Here is a 19080-nt window from a genome sequence, read left to right as displayed (position 1 = left end):
GGGAAGATCGGAGTCCCTCGCCCGAACCACCCGGTCCGCAGGCCTTCAGCCGGGCCATCCGACGGGCACCATTCCCGACCTGGTTCCGACCCCCGACAACTATCGCAAAGTACTCGGGGGAGACGAGACCGGAACTGTGGCTCACGGACTACCGTCTGGCCTGCCAACTGGGTGGAACGGACGACGACAACCTCATCATCCGCAACCTCCCCTTGTTCCTCTCCAACACCGCTCGCGCCTGGTTGGAGCACCTACCTCTGGGGCAGATCTCCAACTGGGATGACCTGGTCCAAGCCTTCGCCGGCAATTTCCAGGGCACGTACGTGCGCCCCGGGAATTCCTGGGACCTCCGAAGCTACCGGCAGCAGCCGGGAGAGTCTCTCCGGGACTACATCCGGCGATTCTCGAAGCAGCGCACCGAGCTGCCCAACATCACCGACTCGGATGTCATCGGTGCGTTCCTTGCTGGCACCACCTGCCACGACCTGGTGAGCAAGTTGGGTCGCAAGACCCCCACCAGGGCGAGCGAGCTGATGGACGTCGCCACCAAGTTCGCCTCTGGCCAGGAGGCGGTCGAGGCTATCTTCCGAAAGGACAAGCAGCCCCAGGGCCGCCCATCGGAAGATGCTCCCGAGGCGTCTACTCAGCGCGGCGCCAAGAAGAAAGGCAAGAAGAAGTCGCAAGCGAAACGCGACGCCGCCGACGCGGACCTTGTCGCCGCCGCCGAGTACAAGAACCCTCGGAAGCCCCCCGGAGGTGCCAACCTCTTCGACAAGATGCTCAAGGAGCCGTGCCCCTATCACCAGGGGCCCGTCAAGCACACCCTTGAGGAGTGCGTCATGCTTCGGCGCCACTTCCACAGGGCCGGGCCACCCGCGGAGGGTGGCAGGGCCCGCGACGACGACAAGAAGGAAGATCACCAAGCAGGAGAGTTCCCCGAGGTCCGCGATTGCTTCATGATCTACGGTGGGCATGCGGCGGATGCCTCGGCTCGGCATCGCAAGCAAGAGCGTCGGGAGGTCTGCTCGGTGAAGGTGGTGGCGCTAGTCTACCTAGACTGGTCCGACAAGCCCATCACCTTCGACCAAGCTGACCACCCCGACCACGTGCCGAGCCCGGGGAAATACCCGCTCGTCGTCGACCCCGTCGTCGGCGACGTCAGGCTCACCAAGGTCCTTATGGACGGGGGCAGCAACCTCAATATCATCTACGTCGAGACCCTCGGGCTCCTGCGCGTCGATCTGTCCTCCATCCGAGCAGGTGCTGCGCCCTTCCACGGGATCATTCCCGGGAAGCGCGTCCAGCCCCTCGGACGACTCGACCTTCCCGTCTGCTTCAAAACGCCCTCCAACTTCCGAAGGGAGACTCTGGCGTTCGAGGTGGTCGGGTTCCGAGGAACCTACCACGCGGTACTGGGAAGGCCATGCTACGTGAAGTTCATGGCCGTCCCCAACTACACCTACCTAAAGCTCAAGATGTCGGGCCCCAACGGGGTCATCACCGTCGGCCCCACGTACAAACACGCGTTTGAATGCGACGTGGAGTGCGTGGAGTACACCGAGGCCCTCGCCGAGTCCGAGGCCCTCATCGCCGACCTGGAAAGCCTCTCCAAAGAGGTGCCGGACGTGAAGCGTCATGCCGGCAACTTCGAGCCAGTGGAGACGGTTAAGGCCGTCCCCCTCGACCCCAGTGGCGACGCCTCCAAGCAGATCCGGATCGGTTCCGGGCTCGACCCCAAATAGGAAGCAGTGCTCGTCGACTTTCTCCGCGCGAACGCCGACGTCTTCGCGCGGAGTCCCTCGGACATGCCTGGCATACCGAGGGATGTCGCCGAGCACTCGCTGGATATTCGGGCCGGAGCCCGACCCGTCAAGCAGCCTCTGCGCCGATTCGACGAGGAGGAGCGCAGAGTGATAGGCGAGGAGATCCACAAGCTAACGGCAGCAGGGTTCATCAAAGAGGTATTCCATCCCGAATGGCTTGCCAACCCTATGCTTGTGAGAAAGAAAGGGGGGAAATGGCGGATGTGCGTGGACTACACTGGTCTCAACAAAGCATGTCCGAAGGTTCCCTACCCTCTGCCTCGCATTGATCAAATCGTGGATTCCACTGCTGGGTGTGAAACCCTGTCTTTCCTCGATGCCTACTCAGGGTATCATCACCAAATCAGGATGAAAGAGTCCGACCAGCTCGCGACTTCTTTCATCACGCCCTTCGGCATGTACTGCTATGTCACCATGTCGTTCGGCTTGAGGAATGCGGGCGCGACGTACCAGTGGTGCATGAACCATGTGTTCGGCGAACACATCGGTCGCACGGTCGAGGCCTACGTCGATGACATCGTAGTCAAGACGAGGAAAGCTTCCGACCTCCTTTCCGACCTTGAAGTGACATTCCGATGTCTCAAGGCGAAAGGCGTCAAGCTCAATCCCGAGAAGTGTGTCTTCGGGGTGCCCCGGGGCATGCTCTTGGGGTTCATCGTCTCCGAGCGGGGCATCGAAGCCAACCCGGAGAAGATCGCAGCCATCACCAGCATGGGGCCCATCAAGGACCTAAAAGGCGTACAGAGGGTCATGGGATGTCTCGCGGCTCTGAGCCGCTTCATCTCGCGCCTCGGCGAAAGAGGTCTGCCTCTGTACCGCCTCTTAAGGAAGGCCGAGTGCTTCACTTGGACCCCTAAGGCCGAGGAAGCTCTCGGGAACCTGAAGGCGCTCCTCACAAAGGCGCCTATCTTGGTGCCCCCAGCTGCCGGAGAAGCCCTCTTGGTCTACGTCGCCGCGACCACTCAGGTGGTTAGCGCCGCGATTGTGGTCAAGAGGCAAGAAGAGGGGCATGCATTGCCCGTTCAGAGGCCAGTTTACTTCGTCAGCGAGGTACTGTCCGAAACCAAGATCCGCTACCCACAAGTTCAGAAGCTGCTGTATGCAGTGATCCTGACGCGACGGAAGTTGCGACACTACTTCGAGTCTCATCCGGTAACTGTGGTGTCATCCTTCCCCCTGGGGGAGATCATCCAGTGCCGAGAGGCCTCGGGCAGGATTGCAAAGTGGGCGGTGGAAATCATGGGCGAGACAATCTCGTTCGCCCCTCGGAAGGCCATCAAGTCCCAGGTCTTGGCGGACTTCATAGCCGAATGGGTCGACACCCAGCTACCGACGGCTCTGATCCAACCGGAGCTCTGGACCATGTTTTTCGACGGGTCGTTGATGAAGACGGGAGCCGGCGCAGGCCTACTCTTCATCTCGCCCCTCGGGAAACACCTACGCTATGTGCTGCACCTCCATTTCCCGGCGTCCAACAATGTGGCTGAGTATGAGGCTCTGGTCAACGGGTTGCGGATCGCCATCGAGCTAGGGGTCAGGCGCCCCGACGCCCGCGGTGACTCGCAGCTCGTCATCGACCAAGTCATGAAGAACTCCCACTGCCGCGACCCGAAGATGGAGGCCTACTGCGATGAGGTTCGGCGCCTGGAGGACAAGTTCTACGGGCTCGAGCTTAACCACATCGCTCGGCGCTACAACGAGACTGCAGACGAGCTGGCAAAAATAGCCTCGGGCGAGCAACGGTTCCCCCGGACGTCTTCTCCCGGGATCTGCATCAACCCTCCGTCAAGATCGACGACACGCCCGAGCCTGAGGCGCCCTCGGCCTAGTCCGAGGTATCCTCGGTCCAGCCCGAGGTACCCTCGGCACAGCCCGAGGCACCCTCAGCTCGGCCCAAGGCACCCTCGGTTCAGCCCGAGGTACCCTCGGCCTCCGAGGGTGAGGCACTGCGCATTGAGGAGGAGCGAAGCGGGGCCACGCCTGATCGAAACTGGCAGACCCCGTACCTGCAATATCTCCACCGAGGAGAGCTACCCCTCGACCGAGCCGAGGCTCGACGGGTGGCGCGGCGCGCCAAGTCGTTCGTCTTGCTGGGAGATGAGAAGGAGCTCTACCACCGTAGCCCCTCAGGCATCCTCCAGCGATGCATCTCCGTCGCCGAAGGTCAGGAACTCCTACGGGAGATACACTCGGGGGCTTGCGGCCATCACGCAGCACCTCGAGCCCTTGTCGGGAATGCTTTCCGACAAGGCTTCTACTGGCCGACGGCGGTGGCCGACGCCACTAGAATTGTCCGCACCTGCGAAGGGTGTCAATTCTATGCGAGGCAGACCCACCTGCCCGCTCAGGCTCTGCAGACGATACCCATCACCTGGCCTTTTGCGGTGTGGGGTCTGGACCTCGTCGGCCCCTTGCAGAAAGCACCCGGGGGCTACACGCACCTGCTGGTCGCCATCGACAAATTCTCCAAGTGGATTGAGGTCCGACCCCTGAACAGCATCAGGTCCGAGCAGGCGGTGGCGTTCTTCACCAACATCATCCATCGCTTCGGGGTCCCGCACTCCATCATCACCGACAACGGCACCCAGTTCACCGGCAGGAAGTTCCTGGACTTCTGCGAGGATCACTACATCCGGGTGGACTGGGCCGCCGTGGCTCATCCCATGACGAATGGGCAGGTGGAGCGTGCCAACGGCATGATTCTACAAGGGCTCAAGCCTCGGATCTACAACGACCTCAACAAGTTCGGCAAGCGATGGATGAAGGAACTCCCTTCGGTGGTCTGGAGTCTGAGGGCAACGCCGAGCCGAGCCACGAGCTTCACGCCGTTCTTTCTAGTCTATGGGGCCGAAGCCATCTTACCCACAGACTTAGAATATGGCTCCCCGAGGACGAGGGCCTACAGCGATCAAAGCAACCAAGCTAGCCGAGAAGACTCGCTAGACCAGCTGGAAGAGGCTCGGGACAAGGCCTTACTACACTCGGCGCGGTACCAGCAGTCCCTACGACGCTACCACGCCTGAGGGGTCCGACCCCGAGACCTCCAGGTGGGCGACCTGGTGCTTCGGCTGCGACAAGACGCCCGAGGGAGGCACAAGCTCACGCCCCCCTAGGAGGGACCGTTCGTCATCGCCAAGGTTCTGAAGCCCGGAACGTACAAGCTGGCCAACAGTCAAGGCGAGGTCTACGGCAACGCTTGGAACATCCAATAGCTACGTCGCTTCTACCCTTAAGATGTTTTCAAGTTGTTCATATACCTCGCACCCACGCAAAGTTTAGTCATCAAGGAAGGGTCGGCCTCGCCTCGGCAAAGCCTAACCCTCCCTCGGGGGCTAAAAGGGGGGCAACCCCCTCTGCGTTGAAATTTTCCTCGAAAAAAGATCTCTTCTGCCAGAATATCTTTCGTGCTTTTTGACTACTTCGAAAAGTGGATCCTGAAAACGACAGAGTACACGTAAGCAGCCAAGGCTGACCGAGCCGAGGGACTCCTACGCCTCCGGGATACGGATACCTCACTCATCACCTTCTGCGATAAGTAACTCGCGTTCAGATAAAGTGATTCTGCGGACCGAACAAGTCTTCACGTTCGGAAGCTCTTCTGCCGAAGCGATCCTTCGAGCCTTCTCGACTGAGTCGGTGACATGGCCTCGTGGACGGGTGAAAGTGCGTGTAAGCGGCAAGGCCGACCGAGCCGAGGGACTCCCACGCCTCCGGGATACGGATACCTCACTCATCACCTTCCGCGAGAAGCAACTTTCGCTCGCACAAACATCCCTGTTACCGACAAAAAAGTCCAGATACTCGAAACAAGAGGAAAGGAGACGCAGCTTTACAACACTGCGAGGATGTGTGTTCTGGCCTCGGCGGCCGCAGAAGGCACACGCTACAAGACACTCTGATCCTGCAGGCTCGGGTCTTGACGCTGGAAGGGGGCAGTAGCACCCTCGGCATCGACGACACCTTCAGCGAGGTCCGACCTAGCCTCGGACGGCGACGCGGTCCGAGGATCTCCACTCTGGAGGACGGCGTCATCACCACGCCTGGGCAATCGCTGCCAGGAACTTCTCTGGGAATCCGGCCCGAGCAGGCGGCTCGGCTGGTTACCCCTGGGGCCTCGGCCAACCATCTTCCAAGGGCGCCAGCCCGGCCCGAGGCCTCGGCTGGTCAACTCCGGCGTCGGTCCCGCTAACGAACAACCCGGCTAGGCTCCGGCCAACCAGGTTTCTTTTTCGAGCCAACTCCGCCTCTGTTCATGCTGATATCGCTACCCCTGGCCTTGGCTCGTCGAAGAGCGGCCAAGGGGTCCCTTTAACTAAGCTAGAGGAGCCTCAGACAACAAGGCCGACCGAGCCGAGGGACTCCTACGCCTTCGGGATACGGATACCTCACTCGTCACCTTGACACGGGGCGACTCATGCTTAGTGAAGCAGTTCAGACAACCAACAGGCGAGTCTTAGTGCTCGAAAATGAGGAAAAAACACGGCTCCGTGCCAAAATTACATACATGTTCAGGCCTCGACAGCCATAATGAACAAAAACACTGGCATTCAAAGTGCCGTTACAAACGGAACTCCGGTTCCCCCTCCGCAGGTACGAACAACCCCACTCGATAAGGGAGGGCCTGCGGAGCAACAGAAGACCGACGAACGGCACGCCGTCGCCCACTCCAGCAGCAGCGACGACGACGACTTCTGCTCCGGGGGGCCGAACAGCGGCAGCACTGACCTCAGGGCGGATGCTGCTGCCAGGAGGCCCCCGCCCATGCCCAAACTCGTGAGGCAAGGACGGGCAGAAGGCCGTAGAGTTGGAGGTCGGTCCGTGGCCGGCCCTGGCTATCTCGCCGGTGGAAGAACCTCTTCCAGCTGCCGTGGCAGACGCCGGCGCCGCGAGCGGCTCCGAAGCCACTCGCGTCCGAGAGCTAGGCACGGTGCAGCTGCCGGCGCCACGGACGACGACCGCCCTTCCCTCCGATCACTGAGTGAAGGAGCGGGCCACCGCCCACGCAAGGGCCGACCCCAACTCGACACACTCCCCTCCCCAGCCCTGGTGATGAAAATCCTTGAGGCTAAGGGAGGGGCAGAGGCCGCAGCCCGGCTCGCTTTCCCCCACCATCAAGCTGGAGGTCACCATCTTGGGTGACCACCGACGGAGGGGTGCAGCCGGTGAAAGGGAATTAGGCTTACACCTAGTTCCTAAATAATTTTGGTGGTTGAATTGCCCAACACAAATATTGGACTAACTAGTTTGCTCTAGTGTATAAGTTATACAGGTGCAAAAGGTTCACGCTTAGCCAATAAAAAGACCAAGTATTGGGTTCAACAAAGGAGCAAAGGATAACCGAAGGCACCTCTGGTCTGGCGCACCGGACTGTCCGGTGCACCACCGGACATGTCCGGTGCACCAGAGGACTCCAACTCAAACTCACCACCTTCGGGAATTTCTAGAGGCGGCTCCGCTATAATTCACCGGACTGTCCGGTGTACACCGGACAGTGTCCGGTGCTCCAAGGAAGAGCGGCCTCAGGAACTCGCCAGCTTCGGGAAACTGCAACGGCTGTTCCGCTATAATTCACCGGACATGTCCGGTGTAACTGGGGGGCAATGGCTACTCGGCGCCAACGGTCACCTGCAGGCGCATTAAATGTGCGCGCTGCGCGCGCAGAGGTCAGGCTCGCCATGCTGGCGCACCGGACACTCAACAGTACATGTCCGGTGCGCCACCGAACATCAAGGCGGGCCCAGAAGACAGAGCTCCAACGGTCAGAACCCAACGGCATTGGTGACGTGGCTGTGGCACCGGACATGTCCGGTGTGCACCGGACTGTCCGGTGCACCATCGACAGACAGCTTTCATCAACGGTCAAGTTTGGTGGTTGGGGCTATAAATACCCCAACCACCCCCACATTCAAGTCATCCAAGTTTTCCAGCTTCCAACCACTATACAAGAGCTAGCATTCATTGCAAAGCACACCAAAAGAGATCAAATCCTCTCCCAACTCCACACAAAGCCTTAGTGACTAGAGAGAGTGATTTGTAGTGTTCATTTGAGCTCTTGCGCTTGGATCGCTTCTTTTTTCTTTGGCATTCTTTCTTGTGATCAAACACTCACTTGTAATTGAGGCAAGAGACACCAATTGTGTGGTGGTCCTTGCGGGAAGTTTGATTCCCAAGTGATTTGAGAAGAGAAGCTCACTCGGTCCGAGGGACCGTTTGAGAGAGGGAAGGGTTGAAAGAGACCCGGCCTTTGTGGCCTCCTCAACGGGGAGTAGGTTTGAAAGAACCGAACCTCAGTAAAACAAATCCGCGTGTCTCACTTCATTATTCGCTTGCGATTTGTTTTGCACCCTTTCTCGCGGACTCTATTATATTTCTAACGCTAACCCGGCTTGTAGTTGTGATTATTTTTGAGAATTTCAGTTTCGCCCTATTCACCCCCCTCTAGGCGACTTTCAATTGGTATCAGAGCCCGGTGCTTCATTAGAGCCTAACCGCTCGAAGTGATGTCGGGAGAACACACCAAGAGGGAGATGGAGACCGGCGACAAGCCCACTACGAGCCAAGGGAGCACTTCATCGGAAGAGTCCCGCACCAAGAGGAAGGAGAAGAAGAAGAACTCCTCCAAGCGGAAGGAGAAAAGATCTTCCTCTTCTCACCACAAAGAGAAGAAGGAAAAATCTTCTTCCCACAAGTCGCATCGGAAAGGTGACAAGCACAAGAGGATGAGGAAAGTGGTCTACTACGAGACCGACACTTCATCAACATCTACCTCCGACTCCGATGCGCCGTCCGTAACTTCTAAGCGCCAAGAGCGCAAGAAGTTTAGTAAGATCCCCCTACACTATCCTCGTACATCTAGACATACTCCATTACTTTCCGTTCCATTAGGCAAACCACCAACTTTTGATGGCGAAGATTATGCTAGGTGGAGTGATTTAATGAAATTCCATCTAACCTCACTCCACAAAAGTATATGGAATGTTGTTGAGTTTGGAGCACAGGTACCATCCGTAGGGGATGAAGATTATGATGCGGACGAAGTAGCCCAAATCGAACACTTCAACTCACAAGCTACAACCATACTCCTCGCCTCTCTAAGCAAGGAGGAATACAACAAGGTGCAAGGATTGAAGAATGCAAAGGAGATTTGGGACCTACTCAAGACCGCGCACGAGGGTGATGAACTTACCAAGATCACCAAGCGGGAAACGATCGAGGGGGAGCTCGGTCGCTTTCGTCTTCGCCAAGGGGAGGAGCCACAAGATATGTACAACCGACTCAAAACCTTGGTGAACCAAGTGCACAACCTCGGGAGCAAGAAATGGGATGACCACGAGGTGGTTAAGGTTATTTTGAGATCACTTATTTTCCTTAACCCTACTCAAGTTCAATTAATTCGTGGTAATCCTAGATACACACTAATGACCCCCGAGGAAGTTATCGGGAATTTTGTGAGCTTTGAATGCATTATTAAAGGCACAAAGAAGATCAACGAGCTTGACGAACCCTCCACGTCCGAGGCGCAACCCGTGGCATTTAAGGCGACGGAGGAGAAGAAGGAGGAGTCTACACCGAGTAGACAACCAATTGACGCCTCCAAGCTCGACAATGAGGAGATGGCTTTAATCATCAAAAGCTTTCGCCAAATCCTCAAGCAACGGAGGGGGAAGGACTACAAACCCCGCTCCAAGAAAGTGTGCTACAAGTGTGGTAAGCCCGGTCATTTTATTGCAAAATGTCCTATATCTAGTGATAGTGACAGGGGCGACGACAAGAAGGGAAAGAGGAGAGAAAAGAAGAAGTACTACAAGAAGAAGGGCGGCGATGCCCATATTTGCCGAGAGTGGGACTCCGACGAGAGCTCCACCGAGTCCTCCTCCGACGAGGACGCCGCCAACATCGCCGTCACCAAAGGACTTCTCTTCCCCAACGTCGGCCACAAGTGCCTCATGGCAAAGGACGGCAAAAGGAAAAAGGTTAAATCTAAATCCTCCACTAAATATGAATCTTCTAGTGATGATAATGCTAGTGGTGAGGAAGACAATTTGCCTATCCTTTTTGCCAACCTTAACATGGAACAAAAAGAAAAATTAAATGAGCTAATTAGTGCCATCCATGAAAAGGATGATCTCTTGGACTCCCAAGAGGACTTCCTAATCAAGGAAAACAAGAAACATGTTAAGGTTAAAAATGCTTATGCTCTACAAGTTGAAAAATGTGAAAGATTGTCTAGTGAGCTAAGCACTTGCCATGAGACCATTGACAACCTTAGAAATGAAAATGCTAAATTAATTGCTAAGGTTGATTCTCATGTTTGTATTGATTCAATTTCCAATCCTGGAGATGATAATGTTGATTTACTTGCTAGGATTGATGAATTGAATATTTCTCTTGCTAGCCTTAGAGTAGAAAATGAAAATTTGATTGCTAAGGCTAAGGATTTTGATGTTTGCAATATTACTATTTCCAACCTTAGAAATGAGAATGATATATTACATGCTAAGGTCGTTGAATTAAAATCTTGCAAACCCTCTACATCTAATGTTGAGCATGTTTCTATTTGTACTAGATGTAGAGATATTGATGTTAATGCTATTCATGATCACATGGCTTTAATTAAACAACAAAATGATCATATAGCAATATTAGATGCTAAAATTGCCGAGCATAACTTAGAAAATGAAAAGTTTAAATTTGCTAGAAGTATGCTCTATAATGGGAGACGCCCTGGCATCAAGGATGGCATTGGCTTCCAAAGGGGAGACAATGTCAAACTTAATGCCCCTCCTAAAAACTTGTCTAACTTTGTTAAGGGCAAGGCTCCCATGCCTCAGGATAACGAGGGTTACATTTTGTACCCTGCCGGTTATCCCGAGAGCAAAATTAAGAAAATTCATTCTAGGAAGTCTCACTCTGGCCCTAAACATGCTTTTATGTATAAGTGTGAGACATCTAGCTCTAGGCAACCAACCCGTGCTACGTTGTCTAGAAAGAAAACTCCTAGTGCATCAAATGATCATGACATTTCATTTAAGACTTTTGATGCATCTTATGTTTTGACTAACAAATCCGGCAAAGTAGTTGCCAAGTTTGTTGGGGGCAAACACAAGGGCTCCAAGACTTGTGTTTGGGTACCCAAAGTTCTTGTTTCTAATGCCAAAGGACCCAAAACCGTTTGGGTACCTAAAGTCAAGAACTAAAATTGTTTTGTAGGTTTATGCATCCGGGGGCTCAAGTTGGATACTCGACAGCGGGTGCACAAACCACATGACAGGGGAGAAGAGGATGTTCTCCTCATATGAGAAAAACCAAGATCCCCAACGAGCTATCACATTCAGGGATGGAAATCAAGGTTTGGTCAAAGGATTGGGTAAAATTGCTATATCACCTGACCATACTATTTCCAATGTTTTTCTTGTAGATTCTTTAGATTATAATTTGCTTTCTGTAACTCAATTATGTCAAATGGGCTACAACTGTCTCTTTACTGATGTAGGTGTCACTGTCTTTAGAAGAAGTGATGATTTAATAGCATTTAAGGGTGTGTTAGAGGGTCAGTTATACTTGGTAGATTTTGATAAAGCTGAACTCGACACATGCTTAATTGCTAAGACTAACTTGGGTTGGCTCTGGCATCGCCGACTAGCCCACGTTGGGATGAAGAATTTTCATAAGCTTCTAAAGGGAGAGCACATTTTAGGACTAACAAATGTTCATTTTGAGAAAGACAAGATTTGTAGCGCATGCCAAGCAGGAAAGCAAGTTGGCACTCATCATCCACACAAGAACATCATGACTAGTGACAGGCCACTGGAGCTCCTACACATGGACCTATTCGGCCCGATCGCTTACATAAGCATCGGCGGGAGTAAGTACTGTCTAGTTATTATGGATGATTATTCTCGCTTCACTTGGGTGTTCTTTTTGCAGGATAAAACCCATACCCAAGAGACCTTAAAGGGATTCTTGAGACGGGCTCAAAATGAGTTCGGCTTAAGGATCAAGAAAATTAGAAACGACAACGGGACGGAGTTCAAGAACTCTCAAATTGAAGGCTTCCTTGAGGAGGAGGGCATCAAGCATGAGTTCTCTTCTCCCTACACGCCACAACAAAATGGCGTAGTGGAGAGGAAGAATCGAACTCTATTGGACATGGCAAGAACCATGCTTGATGAGTACAAGACATCGAATCGGTTTTGGGCCGAGGCGGTCAACACCGCCTGCTACGCCATCAACCGGTTATATCTACACCGAATCCTCAAAAAGACATCTTATGAACTCCTAACCGGTAAAAAGCCCAATATTTCATATTTTAGAGTTTTTGGTAGCAAATGCTTTATTCTTGTTAAGAGAGGTCGAAAATCTAAATTTGCTCCTAAAACTGTAGAAGGCTTTTTACTAGGATATGACTCAAACACAAGGGCATATAGAGTCTTTAACAAGTCCTCAGGACTTGTTGAAGTTTCTTGTGACGTTGTGTTTGATGAGACTAACGGCTCTCAAGTAGAGCAAGTTGATCTTCATGAGATAGGTGAAGAACAGGCTCCATGCATCGCGCTAAGGAACATGTCCATTGGAGATGTGTGTCCTAAGGAATCCGAAGAGCCTCCAAATGCACAAGATCAACCATCCTCCTCCACGCAAGCATCTCCACCAACTCAAATTGAGGACGAGACTCAAGTCGATGAAGGAGAAGATCAAAGAGATGAGCCGCCTCAAGATGATGGCAATGATCAAGGGGGAGATGCAAACAATCAAGACAAGGAGGATGAACAACCAAGGCCGCCACACCCAAGAGTCCACCAAGCAATCCAACGAGATCACCCCGTCGACACCATCCTCGGCGACATTCATAAGGGGGTAACCACTCGATCTCGTGTTGCACATTTTTGTGAGCATTACTCTTTTGTTTCCTCTATTGAGCCACACAGGGTAGAGGAAGCACTTCAAGATTCGGATTGGGTGATGGTGATGCAAGAGGAGCTCAACAACTTCATGAGGAACGAGGTATGGCATTTAGTTCCACGTCCTAACCAAAATGTTGTAGGAACCAAGTGGGTCTTCCGCAACAAACAAGACGAGCATGGTGTGGTGACAAGGAACAAAGCTCGACTCGTGGCCAAGGGGTATTCACAAGTCGAAGGTTTGGATTTTGGTGAAACCTATGCACCCGTAGCTAGGCTTGAGTCAATTCGCATATTATTGGCCTATGCTACTTACCATGGTTTCAAGCTTTATCAAATGGACGTGAAGAGTGCTTTCCTCAATGGACCAATCAAGGAAGAAGTCTATGTTGAGCAACCTCCCGGCTTTGAAGATAGTGAGTACCCTAACCATGTCTATAGGCTCTCTAAGGCGCTCTATGGGCTCAAGCAAGCCCCAAGAGCATGGTATGAATGCCTTAGAGATTTCCTTATTGCTAATGGCTTCAAAGTCGGCAAGGCCGATCCTACTTTATTCACTAAAACTCTTGACAATGATTTGTTTGTATGCCAAATTTATGTTGATGATATTATCTTTGGGTCTACTAACGAATCTACTTGTGAAGAATTTAGTAGGATCATGACACAGAAATTCGAGATGTCTATGATGGGGGAGTTGAAGTATTTTCTAGGATTCCAAGTCAAGCAACTCCAAGAACGCACCTTCATTTGCCAAACGAAGTACACTCAAGACATTCTAACCAAGTTTGGAATGAAGGATGCCAAGCCCATCAAGACACCCATGGGAACAAATGGGCATCTCGACCTCGACATGGGAGGTAAGTCCGTGGATCAAAAGGTATACCGGTCGATGATTGGTCCATTGCTTTATTTATGTGCATCTCGACCGGACATTATGCTTTCCGTTTGCATGTGTGCAAGATTCCAATCCGACCCTAAGGAATCCCACCTTACGGCCGTAAAACGAATCTTGAGATATTTGGCTTATACTCCTAAGTTTGGGCTTTGGTACCCTCGGGGATCCACATTTGATTTGATTGGATATTCGGATGCCGATTGGGCGGGGTGTAAGATTAATAGAAAGAGCACATCGGGGACTTGCCAGTTCTTGGGAAGATCCTTGGTGTCTTGGGCTTCAAAGAAGCAAAATTTGGTCACTCTTTCTACCGCCGAAGTCGAGTACATTGCCGCAGGGCATTGTTGCGCGCAATTACTTTGGATGAGGCAAACCCTGCGGGACTATGGTTACAAATTAACCAAAGTTCCTCTTCTATGTGATAATGAGAGTGCAATCCGCATGGCGGATAATCCCGTTGAGCATAGCCGCACTAAACACATAGCCATTCGGTATCATTTTCTTAGGGATCACCAACAAAAGGGGGATATCGAGATTTCTTACATTAACACTAAAGATCAATTAGCCGATATCTTTACCAAGCCTCTTGATGAACAAACTTTTACCAAACTTAGGCATGAGCTCAATATTCTTGATTCGAGAAATTTCTTTTGCTAATTTGCACACATAACTCATAAGTATACCTTTGATCATGTTTCTTTTATATGCTATGACTAATGTGTTTTCAAGTCTATTTCAAACCAAGTCATAAGTATATTGAAAGGGAATTGGAGTCTTCGGTGAAGACAAAGGCTTCCACTCCACTCTACTACTCATCCTTCGCCGTCGCTCCGCATCACTCTCCAACTTTGGTATAATCTTCCCTCATTTATTTTATGACCAAAGGAGGAGAAAGTACTTCTAGGGCTCTAATGATTCCGTTTTTGGCGATTCATGCCAAAGGGGGAGAAAATATGAGCCCAAAGCAAAAGGACCGCACCACCACCTAATTTTTAAAATTGGAGATTTTCAATTGATCAATTTCAAATTGGTATTTTATTATGTTCAAAAGGGGGAGGAAGTAGTATTTCAAAAATGATATATCAAAACCCTCTTGAACACTAAGAGGAGGATCTCATTTAGGGGGAGTTTTGTTTAGTCAAAGGAAAAGCATTTGAAACAAGGGGAGAAAATTTTAAACTTGAAAATGCTTTGCATAAATCTTACTCATCTACCTTTGACTATGTTGCAAAAAGACTTTGAAAAGGATTTACAAAAAAAAATTGCAAAAACAAAACATGTGGTGCAAGCGTGGTCCAAAATGTTAAAAATAAAGAAACAATCCATGCACGTCTAGTAAGTAACTTTTATTGGCTCAATTCCAAGCAACCTTTGCACTTACATTATGCAAACTAGTTCAAATTATGCACTTTTATATTTGCTTTTGTTTGTGTTGGCATCAATCACCAAAAAGGGGGAGATTGAAAGGGAATTAGGCTTACACCTAGTTCCTAAATAATTTTGGTGGTTGAATTGCCCAACACAAATATTGGACTAACTAGTTTGCTCTAGTGTATAAGTTATACAGGTGCAAAAGGTTCACGCTTAGCCAATAAAAAGACCAAGTATTGGGTTCAACAAAGGAGCAAAGGATAACCGAAGGCACCTCTGGTCTGGCGCACCGGACTGTCCGGCGGTGCACCACCGGACATGTCCGGTGCACCAGAGGACTCCAACTCAAACTCATCACCTTCGGGAATTTCCAGAGGCGACTCCGCTATAATTCACCGGACTGTCCGGTGTACACCGGACAGTGTCCGGTGCTCCAAGGAAGAGCGGCCTCAGGAACTCGCCAGCTTCGGGAAACTACAACGGCTGTTCCGCTATAATTCACCGGACATGTCCGGTGTTGAGAGCACCTAGAGGGGGGTGAATAGGTGATCCTGTAAAACTTGAAAACTTAAGCCACAAAAACTTGGTTAATCGTTAGCACAATAATTGCCAAGTGGCTAGAGAGGAGTCAAAACACAATAACCACAATAAATCAATCACAGAGATGGCACGGTGGTTATCCCGTGGTTCGGCCAAGACCAACGCTTGCCTACTCCACGTTGTGGCGTCCCAACGGACGAGGGTTGCAATCAACCCCTCTCAAGCGGTCCAAAGACCCACTTGAATACCACGGTGTTTTGCTTGCTTATTCTCAATCCCGTTTGCGAGGAATCTCCACAACTTGGAGCCTCTCGCCCTTACACTTGAATTTCACAAAGAACACGGAGCAAGGGAGGGATTAGAAACACACACAAGACACAAGAATCAAAGTGTCAACACGCACACAAATCGCAATAAGAGCTCGCAACACAACTCAAAGAGTTCACAATTCCACTAGAGCTCTATATGCTATCACAATGAATCAAAGGCGCGGAATCGATGTCTTGGTGCTTAGGAATGTTGTAGGAATGCTTGGTGTTCTCCTCCATGCGCCTAGGGGTCCCTTTTATAGCCCCAAGGCAGCTAGGAGCCGTTGAGAGCAATCTAGGAAGGCTGATCTTGCCTTCTGTCGACTGCCGCACCGGACAGTCCGGTGCACACCGGACATGTCCGGTGCCCGATTTCTTTCCATAACTGGCGCAGTCGACCATTGACAGCCAGAGAGCCGTTGGCGCATCGGACATGTCCGGTGCACACCGGACAGTCCGGTGCCTCCATCTAGCCGTTGGCTCGGCCACGTGTCCCGCGCAGATCGCGCGGCCGACCGTTGGCCCGGCCGACCGTTGGCTCACCGGACAGTCCGGTGAATTATAGCCGTACGTCGCCAGTGAATTCCCGAGAGCAGCCACTTCGCTCGAGCCAGCCTGGCGCACCGGACAGTCCGGTGCTCCAGACTGAGCTGAAACTTGGCTGCTCGAGCCAAGGCATTTTCAATTTGCTTTTTCCTGTTTCCAACACTTAGACACAATACATTAGTCACTAAAACAATGTACTAAGTCTGAGAAACATACCTTTAACCTTGATTTGTACTTTGTCCATCCATGGGCATAGATTCACATTTAAGCACTTGTGTTGGCACTCAATCACCAAAATACTTAGAAATGGCCCAAGGGCACATTTCCCTTTCAATCTCCCCCTTTTTGGTGATTTATGCCAACACAACATAAAGCAACTAGAACAAGTGCAAAATCACTTCAAATAAAAACTCAAATTTGTTTTGGTCCAATTTTGGCATATATGGATCATCCTTTGCCACCACTTGGTTTGTTTTTGCAAATCAACCTCAAATTTCTATCTCTAAGTCAAACACACATGTTAAGGCATAAAGAGAGTCATTCCAAGAGTATTTGATTCAAGATTTCAAAAACTCCCCCTTTTTCCCATAATCAACATTTCTCCCCACAAGAAGCCAACTTTTGACAAGAGAGACAATAAAAGAGTTTTGACAAAACAAAAAACTCTATTCTACTATTTTCAAAATCTCTCAAGTGGTAGCTGATCCATTTATCGCTTTGGCCTTTATTTTCTCCCCCTTTGGCATCAAGCACCAAAACGGGATCAATCTTGGCCCTTTAACCCCATTGCCTCACCAAAATCTTCAATAAGAATACAAAGGCAATAAGAGTATATGAGATGAACTTGGAATAAGTTACCCTCTCATCGGAGTGCAGTGGAAGTCTTTCATGGTCCAAGTCCACCTGTTCCCTTTCAATCCTTCTTTGAGACTAAAGCATCAAACTCAAGCACATGGTTAGTCTCAAAGGGTCAAGTTGTAACACATCTCCCCCTAAACATATGCATCACTTTGCAACGGACTTGTGAGGTCCAGGGAGTGTTTGTACAACTTGAGCACCATAACTGAGCAACAAAATGCATAAGGAACATGATCAAAGGCATAAACACATGTATGCTATAAATCAATCCAAGTTCCGCGAGTCTAAGATATTGAGCTCACTACGCAACCTGCAAAAGGTCTTCTCATCTAGAGGCTTGGTAAAGATATCGGCTAGCTGGTTCTCGGTGCTAACATGAAACACTTCGATATCTCCCTTTTGCTGGTGGTCTCTCAAAAAGTGATGCCGGATGTCAATGTGCTTTGTGCGGCTGTGTTCAACAGGATTTTCCGCCATGCGGATGGCACTCTCATTATCACATAGGAGTGGGACTTTGCTCAGATTGTAGCCAAAGTCCCGGAGGGTTTGCCTCATCCAAAGTAGTTGCGCGCAACACTGTCCTGCGGCAACATACTCGGCCTCAGCGGTGGATAGGGCAACGGAAGTTTGTTTCTTAGAGTTCCACGACACCAGGGACCTTCCTAAGAATTGGCACGTCCCCGATGTACTCTTCCTATCGACCTTACATCCAGCATAGTCGGAATCTGAGTATCCAATTAAGTCAAAGTTAGACCCCTTAGGATACCAGATCCCGAAGCAAGGCGTAGCGACTAAATATCTAAGAATTCGCTTCACCGCCACTAAGTGACACTCCTTAGGATCGGATTGAAATCTAGCACACATGCATACGCTAAGCATAATATCCGGTCTACTAGCACATAAATAAAGCAAAGAACCTATCATGGACCGGTATGCTTTTTGATCAACGGACTTACCTCCTTTGTTGAGGTCGGTGTGTCCGTTGGTTCCCATCGGAGTCTTTGCGGGCTTGGCGTCCTTCATCCCAAACCACTTTAGCAAGTCTTGCGTGTACTTCGTTTGGGAGATGAAGGTGCCGTCCTTGAGTTGCTTCACTTGGAACCCAAGGAAGTAGTTCAACTCGCCCATCATTGACATCTCGAATTTCTGCGTCATTACCCTGCTAAACTCTTCACAAGACTTTTGATTAGTAGAACCAAATATTATGTCATCGACATAAATTTGGCACACAAAAAGATCACCATCGCAAGTCTTAGTGAAAAGAGTTGGATCGGCTTTCCCAACCTTGAAAGCATTAGCAATTAAAAAGTCTCTAAGGCATTCATACCATGCTCTTGGGGCTTGCTTAAGTCCATAGAGCGCCTTAGAGAGCTTACACACGTGGTCGGGGTACCGTTCATCCTTGAAGCCAGGGGGTTGCTCCACGTACACCTCCTCCTTGATCGGCCCATTGAGGAAAGCGCTCTTCACATCCATTTGGTACAACCTGAAAGAATGGTGAGCGACATATGCTAGCAAGATAAGAATGGACTCTAGCCTAGCCACAGGAGCAAAAGTCTCCTCAAAGTCCAAACCTGCGACTTGGGCATAACCTTTTGCCACAAGTCGAGCCTTGTTCCTCGTCACCACTCCGTGCTCGTCTTGTTTGTTGCGAAACACCCACTTGGTTCCCACAACATTTTGCTTAGGACGAGGCACCAGTGTCCAAACTTCATTCCTTTTGAAGTTGTTGAGCTCCTCCTGCATGGCCAACACCCAGTCCGGATCTAGCAAGGCCTCTTCTACCCTGAAAGGCTCAATGGAAGAGACAAAGGAGTAATGCTCACAAAAATTAACTA

Source organism: Zea mays, chromosome 10 (assembly GCF_902167145.1).
Source record: "Zea mays cultivar B73 chromosome 10, Zm-B73-REFERENCE-NAM-5.0, whole genome shotgun sequence".
In the NCBI taxonomy this organism is placed as follows: Eukaryota; Viridiplantae; Streptophyta; class Magnoliopsida; order Poales; family Poaceae; genus Zea; species Zea mays.
The sequence above is the reverse complement of the archived record's forward strand: the minus strand, read 5'-3'. Positions refer to the sequence as shown.